The sequence below is a fragment of the Coenobita brevimanus genome, chromosome 52, assembly GCF_032717465.1.
Source record: "Coenobita brevimanus isolate Jiangsu-jjx chromosome 52, ASM3271746v2, whole genome shotgun sequence".
Taxonomy (NCBI): Eukaryota; Metazoa; Arthropoda; class Malacostraca; order Decapoda; family Coenobitidae; genus Coenobita; species Coenobita brevimanus.
The window spans coordinates 41,115,868-41,130,993 of record NC_137005.1 but is presented as its reverse complement, the minus strand read 5'-3'; positions in this window follow the sequence as shown (position 1 = coordinate 41,130,993).

The following is a 15,126-nucleotide window of genomic DNA, read 5'->3' as shown; positions in this document are numbered from 1 at the left end:
AATGCATAATAAGATACTGCTGTGGCTCTACACCCTTTCCATATCGTTTCTTCCTCATTAGCACTATATTATACATTGAACTGTTAAGCTATTATTACAACTCAGCATTAAAGACGGAGAGATGACAATTTTAAGCCAAGATAGAGTACAGAGAGCAGGGAACATTAATTTTCTTGTACTAAATGTGTCCAGTCGATTTTATTCACCTTCAAGGAGACAAGTGGAAATGGAGAGTTTAAAGGTAACTTTTTAAGAACTCGAGGTGTCCTAAATTGCTTAAAATCGTCTAAGAGTAGCAGGAATGGGCTTATAATAAATCACCATCATGAAGAGTCAGTGGAATCGAGGTGTGCCATTGAAGTTTCGTGTTAAGCATCTTATACTCTTTTTATTTTAGCTTGATACTGATGTTTTTTTTTCATTTTGCAAACTTATTTCACATTGCTTACTGGCAGAAAAAAGGCAATAATGCGTCTCTTAATCAGTCTCATGGCACTTTTTCGTGACTAGCACCATATTCCCGTGTTTAACTATTGGCAGGCACAGTATTCAAGATCGAAAGAGGTCAATTTTAAGATAGCTTAGAGTAAGAAGGGTATAGTGATGTTCTGAGGCTCTGAAAGGACCCAACCCATCTCAAGCCAAATCGATAAATCTTTATTCTAGGTACGAGTTACGTTGGACGTATCGTAGCCCCTCTTCCTGAGCGATTTATTTCGTATCATTCCCCTTAGCTTTCCCTTGTATGTTATATTTTAATACTGATAAAGTTTACATCAATTGCATTCAAGAGGAAATAGAGGATTGACCCTTTATAGGTAACCCTTTATTTTTAACCACATTAGGTAACCCGGGGTCTCATAGGCCCCAAGCGAAAAAAAAAAAATACTTATGTTTGATTTATTGGAATGTGTTTTCAAACAGAAATAATCCAAGCCACTTTCTTTCACTGAGGGAAAAAATATGAAGTTTAAATGATATTATATTTTAGAAACTTAAAAAAAAAAAAGTGCAGAATGTTGTATGTGTTAATTTTAACCTTATCCCTTGCAAAACTGAAAGCTGATATCTTAATCTTTTGTGTCATTTGCTGTAGGCCGATGTTGGGACTTCCCGTAAACAAAAGGAGAAACACAGCAAATAAAAATTAGCCACACACAGGAATGACCAATGACCTACCATGTTAGGTAACCTGGCGTCTGACAGACCCCAGTGGCTCTATACAGCAAAATCAAGGCCAATTCCAGGAATGACCCAGTCATCTCCATGAAGGAATTCACTAGTCAGGAAGGTAGACGGCAGGACACATCCCTTGGCCTTACGTTAATATATATATAAAATCATTTTCGTGGCCTGGGATGAAGGAGACCCCAGGTTACCTAAGTTGGGTTAACGGACGGATTAATCGCTAAAATGTTACGAAATCCCATGAGACTATTTAGAGTACGAGCATGAACATGGTCTTTCAGGTACGATTTTTTTTTCTAACTGCTACAAGAGAAACGAAATCCAACCACACCAGCTTAGTCACAGAACTTTAACTACTATTGCATAATGTCTTATACATACATACATACATATTATATACAGTATATATATATATATATATATATATATATATATATATATATATATATATATAATGCTTCTGGCTACTGGAAAACATACCTGCTCAATCGAATTATCAACGCATTGAACAGCTGAATAAATCGCCTGAAATTGGCAAAAGAATAACAACAACAATAACAATAATAATAACAATAACAACAACAATAATAATAATAATAATAATAATAACAGAAGGAGGAGGAGGAGGAGGAGGAGGAGGAGGAGGAGGAGGAGTAAATAGGCAGAGAAGCTGATATCCCGATATAAAAGCCATATGATCGCATTGGTTGCATATGTGAAGGGGTTATGTATATACCACGATACTCTCAGTAGTAGCAGTAGTAGTAGTAGTAAAGAATAATGGTAGTAGTAGTCGTAGTAGTAGTAGTAGTTAGTGGATGGTAGCCCATTCTACATGTACTAATATATCAATGGGATATCTGCCCTTCTTGCCCTATTTTGTATACTTTATAAGTTTTGAAGGGGGGCTAATCTCCCTATAAATAATAGTGGAGATTTTTAAATAATGGAAGACAATAGCCTGACAATGACCTGAGAAATTTATTTGAAATTCATGTGCTCACATTCCCTTTTTCTGATCGTCTTTATTTTTGGCAGGGAGGCTGATCCCCCAGTGAATTACTGGGGGTCACATTCCCAATTATCGAATTACGGATGTGAGTCCATTGTACATATACTACGATAACAAAGCCATATCTACCATTCTTGCACTATTTGAGAATTTTTAAATAGGTGAGGGGGGCTGAACCTCCTATAAATCATGGTTGGAAAACAACACAGTGGAAGCCCTTCAGAGTAACCAGACGAACTCATCTGGGAAGTGTCATTCAGATCCATGAAAATAACCTTGAAGGAGTTATGGTACAGGCACAAAGACAGACAGACAGACAGACACAGACATAATCTGAATGTCGTGCAACGGTATAGGGTGAGCTGCCGCAGAAGAAACCATCCTGCTTCAGGGGACTGATAATACCAAACGCTGGCAGGGGTGGCGGGGGAACTAACTCCACCTACATTCCTGCCAGCCATTTTTTACGACTAAGCATTAACGAGTGTTGTTAATTCTGGCATCAGCGGCAGTGCCCGGCCTCATCCCAGTCCACACACCATCACAAACAACACAATGGCGGAAATCACAGTGTAGGAGTAATTCCTCTCCCTCTTAATGCCTTTTTAATATGCCTTTTTTCAGTGATGTTGCCAGATAACAATGTCCTCTATCATCCCCCACACATTACCTCGCACCCAAAACAAATGTGTCACTCTTACTCGCACGCAAATTAACTGTCCGGAAGATCTGAGGAAAGTATTTGGACGCGAGCTTTTTTTTTTTTTTTTTTTTTTTATGGCAATTTGTATATCGTGTCCAGATCCCGTTACAATGATGACTATATCGTATTCACTTTGTCTAAAAATGCAGTCTCACCACTTTGTATAATTGGCTGACACTATATATGGTGCTAGTCACGAAGAAGTGCTATGGAAAGCATGTAGAGCAGCAGTATAGTATAATTCTGCCCTTCAACTCAAAAAGACAAAGCTTTCAGAGAAGTTACGATGCATGAACAACAGTCACAAAGTAGTGTTATGGAAAAGATATAAAGCTGCATTGTTGTCTTCTCCTCCCACTAAGTTAAGGGAAATGGGCAGTAAAAGGACGAAACACTCCGCCAAGTTAAGGTGAACGAACTACATGAAGCACCACGAGCATCAAAGACCAAGTTTGACAATTTTTACTCAAGTCGGCAGTAGCAAAAACCATGACTGTTTTTTCGATTTAAAAAAAAAAGCCTCCGCATCATTTAAATATTATCACAAATCGCCATTTTTCATTTTTTTTCTTACCATTAACTCTAAACTGACTAAAAAGCATGGTACCAGATACAGAAATAAACTGATTAGGGATAGGTGGTGGGGAAAGTCGACGAGATGACAGCATGACCACTGTGCTATTGCTTTCCATCGTACTGTCCTTTTCACTCCATTCCCATCCCATTCTCCCAGTTCGAATCCACGCCATCCCCCTTCCCAGTCATAAATGAACAACTCTGTATCCCTCTCTCGCAAATCCTCTCTCACTCTAACCCGAAACTCTCCCTATCACATAGTTCCATTTTGTGCTCTGTTGTAGCTCAGTTAAGGCTTATTTTTAAAACCTTTACTACTACTTCTTTGTTTTTATTTTTATTCTGACTACGATTAGACGTCTTTTCCAGTCTTAGGGATTTGTCTGGCAGTGAAATGATTTAAAACAATGACTACTTTCCTCTTCAGTTCCATGACATGTTGTGTATTTATTTTTCATTGCCGTGGACCATTTTATTCAGCCCAAAGGATTCAAGCAATCCCCATTAACCTCTTATAAAACGATAATGGCTCTTTTATACGGGGTGACATCTCCAGGACTGGCCCAGTCAGTCAGTAACACCCTAAAGATTTTCACGAGCAAGGTGCCTCACTCTAGTTAAGTTCCAGATGGTGCTTCACTGTATCTATCTTAATTATTCTTTGTTCCTTTTTATTATCATTTCTACAGCCAGATAAGTTTATTCAGCTTAGAATAAAGCCCAAGAAAACAAGGCGTTAATAAAGACTTCAATTACTTTCTCCACCTCGAAGGGTCTCCCCTATAAAAAAAAAAAAAAAATACTTATAAAATAATTAAAAAAAAAAAAAGTCTGGCAGTAATCAAATGAAAATGCAAGCCATCATCAAAGTGGAAGCGTTAACTCCTTCACTCCGATGACGTAACTTCCAATTAACTCTTGCTACCTTTAATACACTGGGTCAAAGAAAATTACTGAGGTGGAGAGATCAAATATAGCCTTCCCTCTACACTAACAAAACCGTCTATCGTCTGCTTCAAGAAAAAATCCTAATAGAAATGCTCGTCCATGAGATGATTAATAATGAATGATTAACACTCTCAGACTCCTATGACTCACCCTTCTATCTATCTATATACCTAGGCTGCTTCCCCCAAGGAAAGGGAGGTAGCCGAGACAGGACGACACACTCCCCATTTACTCATCCATTCAAACACATTCAATCGCATCTTAGCCCCAAAGGGGCTGAATAAAATCGTCTGGCGTCGGCTGGAATACAATACTGGTGTTGTCACTTTAGGAAAGGTAATGGGAAGAGTATAACATTTTGAGGTTCTCAGTCTTTCAGCTGAATAAAATCATCTGGCGTTACTTGAAATACTGAAGACATGACCATTAGAGAGTTAGTCCAGCAGTGATGCTCCTCTTTTTTCCAACCCATTTAACTACTCCTATACAAGGACGTCTTTTGGTGGTTTACTTTTGCTGATAACAAGCGAAATCATTTAACATGACAGCCAATTAGTGGTGAAGGAACAATGAGCGCTGTATCTACCCTCCCCCTTTTAGTTCGAAACATTTCTCCTAAACATACCATAATCGTTTAGTGCAGTGATTCCTAAACTATACTACTTTTACTCTAACCTGCCCTAGAATTGTCACCTCTCCATCTTGAGTACTGAACTATATCAAAAGGTTGATACGTGATTATGATTCTAAATCATGAAAAATGCAATGCAACTTACTGACAATTTTCTTCAGTTTGGGGTTATTGATGGCTATTTTGTACTCTTCCAGGTTCCAAAGCGTCTTCTAAGTGTCCAGACCGCAAGAATGAGGTAGAAAAGACCATCGTAGTGAAGTGTTAACAAATGACAACACCTACGGTACCCCAGGCTAACTGGACCTTTTACCCACCGGCGTAGGTAATCTCCCGTCCCAGTCTTCATATTTCACTCATGTTGTATGCCTTTCTTGCGCCTGTATTACCCTGGTCATCACAGAACCCTAACACAGCCTTGTGGGTCGAACTGGGTGAAGTTCAGGGCGAAATGAACAATATTTGAAGTCACACACGTAAGCACACACTTGTCACAATTTCAACTCGAATGACGCCAAACTTAATCATCTGGATAGACTGACAAACACCAGAGGGAGGAGTAGGAACGGAGAAGGGGGGGAGAGGGTAACACGGAGGAGGGGAGGGGATACATCACGGGTAGCACGAATTGGTAAGCTGCAATATTCTCTACTTTGAAGACAGTGCGAAGCCTCATGATTCCACTCTTGGTAGGAATATAATTATATACATAACCTCTCATGCTCTCATGTGTGTAACGATCGTGGACGTATGATTTAATTACAAGAAATGAGAAACATCAAGAGCTGGCTTTGAGGTACCAATTGTTCGGGATCAACGAATCACAACGCTTCCTCGCCCGGGCCTTGTCAGTCTCCCTCCACACTTCCCAGATGTACGATGTTATAAATTAGCACTGGCAGAGGTTATGAATGGGTGATGTGATGGGCATTTAGAACTGCAACATATTCTTTTCCTCTCTGTTTCTGGCTAAGAGAAGAAGAAAAATAATACTTGTAAACCAATGAAAATTTTCAAAAATATGAAGCATGGCATGTCTTGCAACTCACTCTCTCTCTCTCTCTCTCTCTCTCTCTCTCTCTCTCTCTTTGTGAATGAAAATATAAGATGGCATAGGGTTTCTAACACTCATAGAATCGACAGAGACAAAAACGAAGGAATTATTAGGTCGACCTCTATTGGGTTTTAAATGGCTCCTTCGCAACTCATCCCCCGGGATTTAATTTTGCGTATTAAATGTCCATCAGCCTGGGGGTTCAAATTTCTCATGGTCATGTCTTTTCTTGTATTCTAATCCACCAAACGCGAGGCAATCATTAGAAAATTTAAGTTGCCTTAACCATGTGAGGACTAAGGGTCCTATAATCTGTTCACTTTACCTTAGCCTACAACTGCCATCCCTCCATCGCAAATGTTGGATTAGTACAATAGATAACATTAGAATATGCCAGTCACGAAGAAGTGCAACAGAATGGATGTAAGCCACAGTATTGTCTTTTTCTGCCACTGAGCTACGTGAAATATGCTACAAAAGGATGAAAATTTGGGCTAAGTTAAAGTGAATGAACTATACAGTAGCGATAATTTTCTGAGACTCCAGTTATTCACTTTCAGCTGAGGAATATCGTCTGATGTTATTTATAATACAATACTACCAGAGTTGTCCTGGCCATGAGAGGATTCATGGTACCAGTATTAACACTCTCAGGCTGCCATGACTCCATCTTGACTGTATGTAATCGTTTGGCAGTAACTGAAAATTGAAAAAAAAATAAAACGCAACCATAAAGAGATTTGTATTTATATCACCACATTTCCTCTGCCCTAATCCTACTCTCGTCCTTCCAATTACCTTTTCCTTCCTCACTCCTCTTCCTTCACGCCCCCACCAACCTCCCCCCTCCTTTCCTCCCTCTCCCCCTCTTCCCTCCCATCATCTTTTCCTTCCCTACCCCTCTCCCCTCACACCCCCACCAACCTCCCCCTCCTTTCCTTCCTCTCTCCTCTCCAATCCTCCTCTTTATCCTTCCCTTTCTTTCACAGTCTTCCCTCTCTCTTAACCTCTTTTTTTTTTTTCTCCTCTCCATCTTCCCTCTTCCATCTCCATTCCCCTTCTTCCCAACCCTCTTATCTCCCCTTTTCTCGCTCTCCCCCATCTCTTTCCCGACAACATGCAGCACTCACGAAGTAAAACACCAGCACCCTACAAATGATCTAAAGGCCGAATATTTGAATTGGCGCTTTTGGCTCAACGTTCGGCCTTTTAACTTCACTTCTACTGACTTCTCAAAAAATGAATTACTTCGCTCTAGCCTGACCCTCAACATTTCTACTAAGTTTGATCCAAATCAGATTATAACTGTCTGAGGCGACAATGATCTTTGAAACTTCTCAAAACTGAATCTTTACCTTAAGCTGACCTACAGTCTTTCCAGTATCGCCAAAAAGAAAATAAAGTTTAAGTTACAGTTTTAAATATCTGACCTTAACCTCTGACCTGGACTTAAGATGGATTTTTCTGTAAATCGAATCTCTTCATCCCTACACTATCCTGAATCCTCCTACAAAATTTGGCATGAATTAAATCAACTCAAAATTGATGAAATTGATCTTGCCACATGACCTTGGCTTTTGACCTATTAATCTCCAAAATACAGACCAACATCTTGGCTGACCTCTAGCACTTTCACCGAATTTGGTTGAAATGAGGTAAAAACTTTTAGTTTTTCAGTTCACTTACAAGCACAGCTTTTTTCTTGTCCTGTGACTGTGATCCTTGACCGAGTTTTACTTAATCCCTTCGTCCTTGCATTACCTCCAACCATTCCACCAACATCGGTACAGGAGAGAACAGAACTGTTCAATTTGTCACTGCCATATCTTTGCCTCTGACTTTTCCTGAGACCTTGACCTTTGTCTGTTTCACCCGAGCTCGCGGAGCAAAAGCAGACGTTGTTTTAAGCAGTGTGTGTGTGTGTGTGTGTGTGTGTGTGTGTGTGTGTGTGTGTGTGTGTGTGTGTGTGCGTGTGTGTGTGTGTGTGTGTGTGTGTGTTCTACTTCTTGTGCGTTCCGCGTTCCGCCTTCAGGCGCTCAGACACAGTCACAAAGGGGAAGGAGAGGATTAAATGAGGAGGAGGAGTTGAGTGGGTGACGAGGAGGAGTTGAGTGGGTGACGAGGAGAGGGGTAATAGACATGATGCTGAGAGGGGAGGAAGGTGATTATGGGAATAAGTAGGAGGAAGAGAGACAAGACAGTAGAGAAGAAGGTAAGGGAAATGAGGAGAGAGGAGGAATAGAGAGAGAGAGAGATAGAAAGGAAGAGGACAGACGAGGGAAGAGGGGTACGTTGGGTACGTTGACAGGAAAGGAGAGAAATGGATGTGTAGGAGAGAAGACGAAGAGAGAGAGGCAGGGAATGGAAAGGGAGAGAAAAAAGAGGAGGGTAAAAGTGAGGAAACGAGTGGAGAAAGAACGTGAGGAAAGCAAGAGTGAAAAGACTAAGAGGAATGAAGTGTGGGAGCAACCAGAGAAGGGTGAATGAACATGAGAGGGAAAAAAGAAGAGGAGAAAGGAGTGATTGAGGAAGAAGAGAAGAAGAAGAAAGAAAGAAACGGGGAAATAAGTAAGGAAGGAGGAAGAGAAAAAAGACACGTGATGGAGAAAGTGGAGAGATGATGATGATGATGATGATGATGACGATGATGATGATGATGATGATATGTAAGAGAAGAGAAAGGGGAAAAGGAGAGAAGTGGATGGGGAAGAAGGCAAGAGGAAGAGAAGAAGGACGACGATCATAATTATAATGAAGAGGAGGAGAATCAGAGAGAGAGAGAGAGTGACAACCGTGATTATGGTATTTTGCACTTCACGTCATGTCACAAAAGCCACACAGTTTCAACATGCAGGTTTATTTATGCGACATGTTTTCTGAATTCCAAACATTAAATAAATCGCCCTCAATTGATACATTTTTTTCCACCGGGTTACATGGAGAAATAAATCTGATTTTATGGTAGTGTTTGGTCCAATTTACACTTTTCCAACGCCAGCCGCTGATGTCAGTGTATATAAGAGTGCAATTTTTGTGGATCTTTTCTCTCGTTGAAATTCAGGCAAAGTTACCTGCAGATGAAGTTACCAAGAGCTGAATTTTGGCGGACTTAGGAGGCTCCCTGACACCGCTTCCTTATTCTTTATTGTATACAGTACCTGTTTTGGTGGGTTTAGGAGGCTCCCCGACACCTCTTCCTTTATTCTTTTTATATACTGCACATTATTCTCGTGGGCGAAGGAGGCTCCCTGACACCTCTTTTTGTCCATTATTTTTGTATAGTACACATATTCTCGTGAGTTTGGGAGAAGCCTTTTTCTTGAATTATTTATTAAATACGGCAGCACATGTTTTCCTGTGTTTTGGAGGCTCCCTGACACAGCTTCCTTAGATTATTCTTTATTGCATAGTACACCAGTTCTGCTGGACTTAGGATGCTCCCTGGTACCACTTCCTTCGTTTTTTTTTTTTTTTTAATTATAATAAACTAAATTTCGTGGGCTTCAGAGGCTGCCTGACACAGAATCATTGTATTATTGTTTATTGCATAGTGCTTTTAAGAGGCTCCCCGACACCTCTTCTTTCGTTTTTTACTGTCACACCTGTTTTGGGGGCTTAGCAGTTAGGTTATACAGTACAGCTGTCCTAGTGGGTTTAGGAGGCTCCCTGGCATCTCTTTCCTTTATTTTTAAAAACTATTATACCAGCTCTCGTGGGCTTGGGAGGCTCCCTGATACCTCCTCCTAGTTTATCGTTACTGTGCAGTACACCTTAAACACTCCCGATCTAATGACGTGTTTTTTTCTTTGTATTCTTGCTGTGATGAGATGATTTTAATTCCCTGAGAGAGAGAGAGAGAGAGAGAGAGAGAGAGAGAGAGTGTGTGTGTGTGTGTGTGTGTGTGTGTGTGTGTTATGAACGCGTTTCTGCACACTGTTCCTAAACCCGTAACTACAAGTGATCTATCCAAAACTTGAGGAAATCGTAAAAGGGATGCGGGAATACACACACACACACACACACACACACACACACACACACACACACACGTCATGGGGGTGAAGTGGTTAGTCCCGTAAGAGCCGTATTCCCGTCAGCGTTGTGATATTCTGTTCTGCATATTACGCCTTGATATTGTTCTGCATAATACGCCTTGATATTCTGTTGTGCATATTACGCCTTGATATTCTGTTGTGCATATTACGCCTTGATATTCTGTTGTGCATATTACGCCTTGATATTCTGTTGTGCATAATACGCCTTGATATTCTGTTGTGCATATTACGCCTTGATATTCTGTTGTGCATATTACGCCTTGATATTCTGTTGTGCATATTAAGCCTTGATATTCTGTTGTGCATATTACGCCTTGATATTCTGTTGTGCATATTACGCCCTGATATTCTGTTGTGCATATTACGCCCTGATATTCTGTTGTGCATATTACGCCCTGATATTCTGTTGTGCATATTACGCCCTGATATTCTGTTGTGCATATTACGCCCTGATATTCTGTTGTGCATATTACGCCTTGATATTCTGTTGTGCATATTACGCCTTGATATTCTGTTGTGCATATTACGCCTTGATATTCTGTTGTGCATATTACGCCTTGATATTCTGTTGTGCATATTACGCCTTGATATTCTGTTGTGCATATTACGCCTTGATATTCTGTTGTGCATATTACGCCTTGATATTCTGTTGTGCATATTACGCCTTGATATTCTGTTGTGCATATTACGCCTTGATATTCTGTTGTGCATATTACGCCTTGATATTCTGTTGTGCATATTACGCCTTGATATTCTGTTGTGCATATTACGCCTTGATATTCTGTTGTGCATATTACGCCTTGATATTCTGTTGTGCATATTACGCCTTGATATTCTGTTCTGCATATTACGCCTTGATATTCTGTTCTGCATAGTACGCCTTGATATTCTGCTCTGCATATTGCGCCTTGATATTCTGCTCTGCATATTACGCCTTGATATTCTGTTCCGCATAAGCCTTGATCTTCTCTGTCGGTCAAAGAAGTTCCCTAGCACCTGTTCCTTAGCGATTCATTGTTGGACACGGGGGAAGTGAGTTGAGGGAAGCGCAGTCAAATGGTGGGTGACAGAGCGACTCGGAAGCGTTTTGTCAGCGGCCACTCTTTGCGGGATTAGGGCGTCGGGCTGTAGATGGAAAGAGTATGGTGACATCTGAATGAATTAAAAAACACAGGAGAGGTAAATAACCAAAATAAATCGCCTAGGAAGAGATGTTTGGGAGCTTCCTTTACCGACGAGAAAACGAGACTAAGTGACTTTGGGAATTCCGTGTTATATCTTTTTTTAGCGATTTATTCTGTATATTAGTCCTTAGCACCTTTTTATGGGTTACTGGGGGAAGGGATTCTGGTAGTAAAACGACATCATTAACATGCGAGCGAAGGTGAAAGTGTAACAGGCACAATAATTCGGTATGAAGCAGGCGCTACGGACAATAACGAAGATATACTGAAACAAATTGCAAGAACATCAGACAAGCGAACATATAAGTGCAATATGGAAAGAGAAACTGATCAGGAGAGAGTGATACAGGCCCGTACTCTCGTCAGCTACGGAGGCTCCGTAACACCTCTTCCTAAGCGATTATTTTGCTTATTACACCTTGCCGTCCTCTTTTGTGCTACTTAAATCATTCTAATATCACCATACTCTGCATAAATTATATACAAAATAATGATAAACAGCCCTATCCAAAAATAAATCGGTAAGGAAGAGGTGTTAGGTAGCTTCCTTACCCAACGAGAAGACGGGCCAGAGCCACGAAAGATAAGAAAACTGTCCATTTAACCCCTTCAGTCTGCTGGCGTGCTTTCAGTTTTATCTTTTCTTCAATAAACTAATTCAGGTTAGGCGCCCCCCTCCCCCGAATAGACAGGAGGCCAATGAATCTATAACTAACTCTTAAAATTCGAAAAATTTATAAGAAGGGGAATTAACTCGTCTAGAAAAAGCAAAAAGAAAAATGCTACGGATCAATCTACTCTGCACTGAACAAAAAAGTGCGAAGGTACCCACGTGAAAATTCATAGCTGGCACAGCACTCAAAATGTAAGAGGTTGTTGACAGAGATGCTGGGGGTGGTAATGTTGGTGGTGATAGTGGTGAGAGACTGACCTGGAGAGCGTCCCAGACTGGCTAGGAGAGAGGGACAAGGAGAGCGAGGACGAAGTGGAGCGGTGAGATAAAAACTATATATTTTTTTAGTCCTCGATATCTGGTTAATCCTTCGAGCTGAAGAAAAAAAACCGTCAATATTCAGCCAGAATATAATGAAACGACCTTATCGTTCTGAATGGGTATGCTATTTGTCTCTTTCTAACACGGACAAAAATTACACATCGGCACTGATAACACAGAAATTACTATTATCTCTCAGTCGGGGTCTTCCGCTCCTGTTCATCTCCTACGCATACACTGCAAATTCCTGTTCGATCCCTTCCAAATTCTCGGGCCCAATCACACACGCTAACTGTCAAGACGTCTCAGTACACAAACCAAACAATCGGGTTCACCAATTAGTGTCACACCTTCGTGTTATGCTTCCCTTCACATGAATAAATACTGTAAATCTACCCGTGCACAGAATTTACAGCCTGCACACGCACTGGGTAAAAACAACAACAGAGTCTATCCACGTACCACTCACACGCCTCTTATACAGTGACAAGGGAGCCTAAGCGACCCTCTCACCACCCACATCAAACAACTCAGGCTAACCAACACAACCTAACCTGACTCAACAGAGTCTAACACAACACAACCTAGCCTAACTCAACAACCTAATCTAATTCAACACAACCTGGCAACCAAACCCATCACAACCTAACCTGACTTAACACAACCTCCTTAACTCAACACAACCTAACCTAACACAGTCTAACCTAACTCAACACAACCTAACCTAACTCGACATAACACAACATAACCTAACTGAACATAACACAACCTAACCTAACTCAATATAACACAACCTAACCTAACTCAACCTTACTTAACCTAACCTATTTCAATGTAACACAACCTAACCTAGCTCAGTGCAACACAACCTAACCTAACTCAACATAACACAACCTAACCTAGCTCAATGTAAGACAACCTAACTTAACCAAACCCATCACAACCTAACTTAGCCAAACCCATCGCAACCTAATCTACCTTAGCCAACCCCATCACAACTTAACCTAACCTAAGCAAACCTAAGTGGCAAAACCTACCTAGCCGACAAACTACAGAAACAACACAACAGAGCCTTTCCATGTACTGCCTGAATGGCCTATATGCATGAGCGTAACACATGGTCTCTCCCCACTGGCTGATAAAACAAACTATCCACATACTATTCAGCCCTAACTTTGCAGCCTACCTATATACCATACCGTCATTACAACCCGACAAAGTACACAGCCCCTCATCACTCATATCATACAACACAACCTACTAAACATAATCTGATCTAAAGAAACCTGCCTAACTCAAACCAGCCTAACCTAACCTAACTCAATCTAACCTAAACGAACGTTACAGAGTCCAACCAACACAACACAATCTACAGTAAACTAACCCTACCATGGGCAGTCTGCAGAACCTAACCAGTGTCTATACCTACTCTCTCACTTTAATGTAACCTAAAACCGCCGCTTCTCCATCGTCGAGTGCTCAGATGAAACAATATAACAGTGACAGAATATACTGTTAATTACGAAGTATTATGGAAAGATGTAAAGCAGCAGCACTCTCTTTTAGTGCCACTGAACTACGCGAAATGATGTAAAGTACGAAAATCTGAGCCAAGCTAAGGTGAACAGAGCATAGCCACCCAGACAATACGACTACCCAGCACGGAGGCAAAGGGTTCTAAGCCAGCACCGTAGTCCACACACAGCGTCCCTCAGCACTCACATCAAACAGCACAACAGAGGCGGAGGGGGGACAGCTGAAGCTGCGGAAATTGCGTACTGGTGGACGGTCATTCCGGACCCAACTTGGCAGCGTCAATTCGTTGCAAGGAAAGTTGAGAGTGACGGAGTGGGGAGGGATACAGGAAACACTGCCTTTACAGCCATGACGTGTTCTATTCCATTCTTGCTACCGAAAGACGATTTTATACAGCTTAGGAAATGCTGAAGGAAGGATGCAGGACACTATGCCTTTACTTCCATTACATCTGATTTATTTATGGAACAATTTTTGTTTCATCTTACGGAAATTACTACAATTTATTCTCGCCACCGACAGACGATTCTGTTAAGCCTAGTACGGTAAATGTCCTTTGGCAGCTTATTTCACGTAGTTCAGTGGCAGAAACAGAAACTGTTATGGTTTTGCATCCTTTTCACATCACATCTTAATGACTGTCTCCATATTCTAATGTTAATCTATTATTCTCATGCAGTATTCAATATGGGAAGATTGTATTTTTAGGACAACCTAAAGACAGTATAATACGGCAGGACACTTACGACATTATTACGATACCGTCTGTTAGTTTATTCCTGCTACCGACGAACGATTAGGAGCACAGAAAATACCCTTTTGCTTCTTACGGGGCCAGTGAAAGTTATATCTACCCTCGCCAGTTCGAAATCTCCCTGCTGAATAAAATGTTCTGTAGACTGCAAGACTAACGAAGACGTCATCGTGATGGCGTTAATTCCTTCACTACGTGCTGGAAGGTTAATCAGGACTTGCAATTTGACAAGTAACTTGTGGTGGTGTGGCGGTTAGAATGCGCCAATCGTAGTGATGACCATGTACAGGTTCGATCCCCACGAGGTGACTGAAAGTTTATCAGGTAATGCCACCAGGGAAAGTAGACTAATACTCTGTCCTTAAATGTACTCGACTACGAGAGCCTACCCTCGAGGCTCTGCGGTACAACTCGAGGCTCTGTGGTACAACTCTGAGGGTAAATAGGAATTGGCTGTTACGATTTACATGTTCAAGCTAAGGTAGAATATC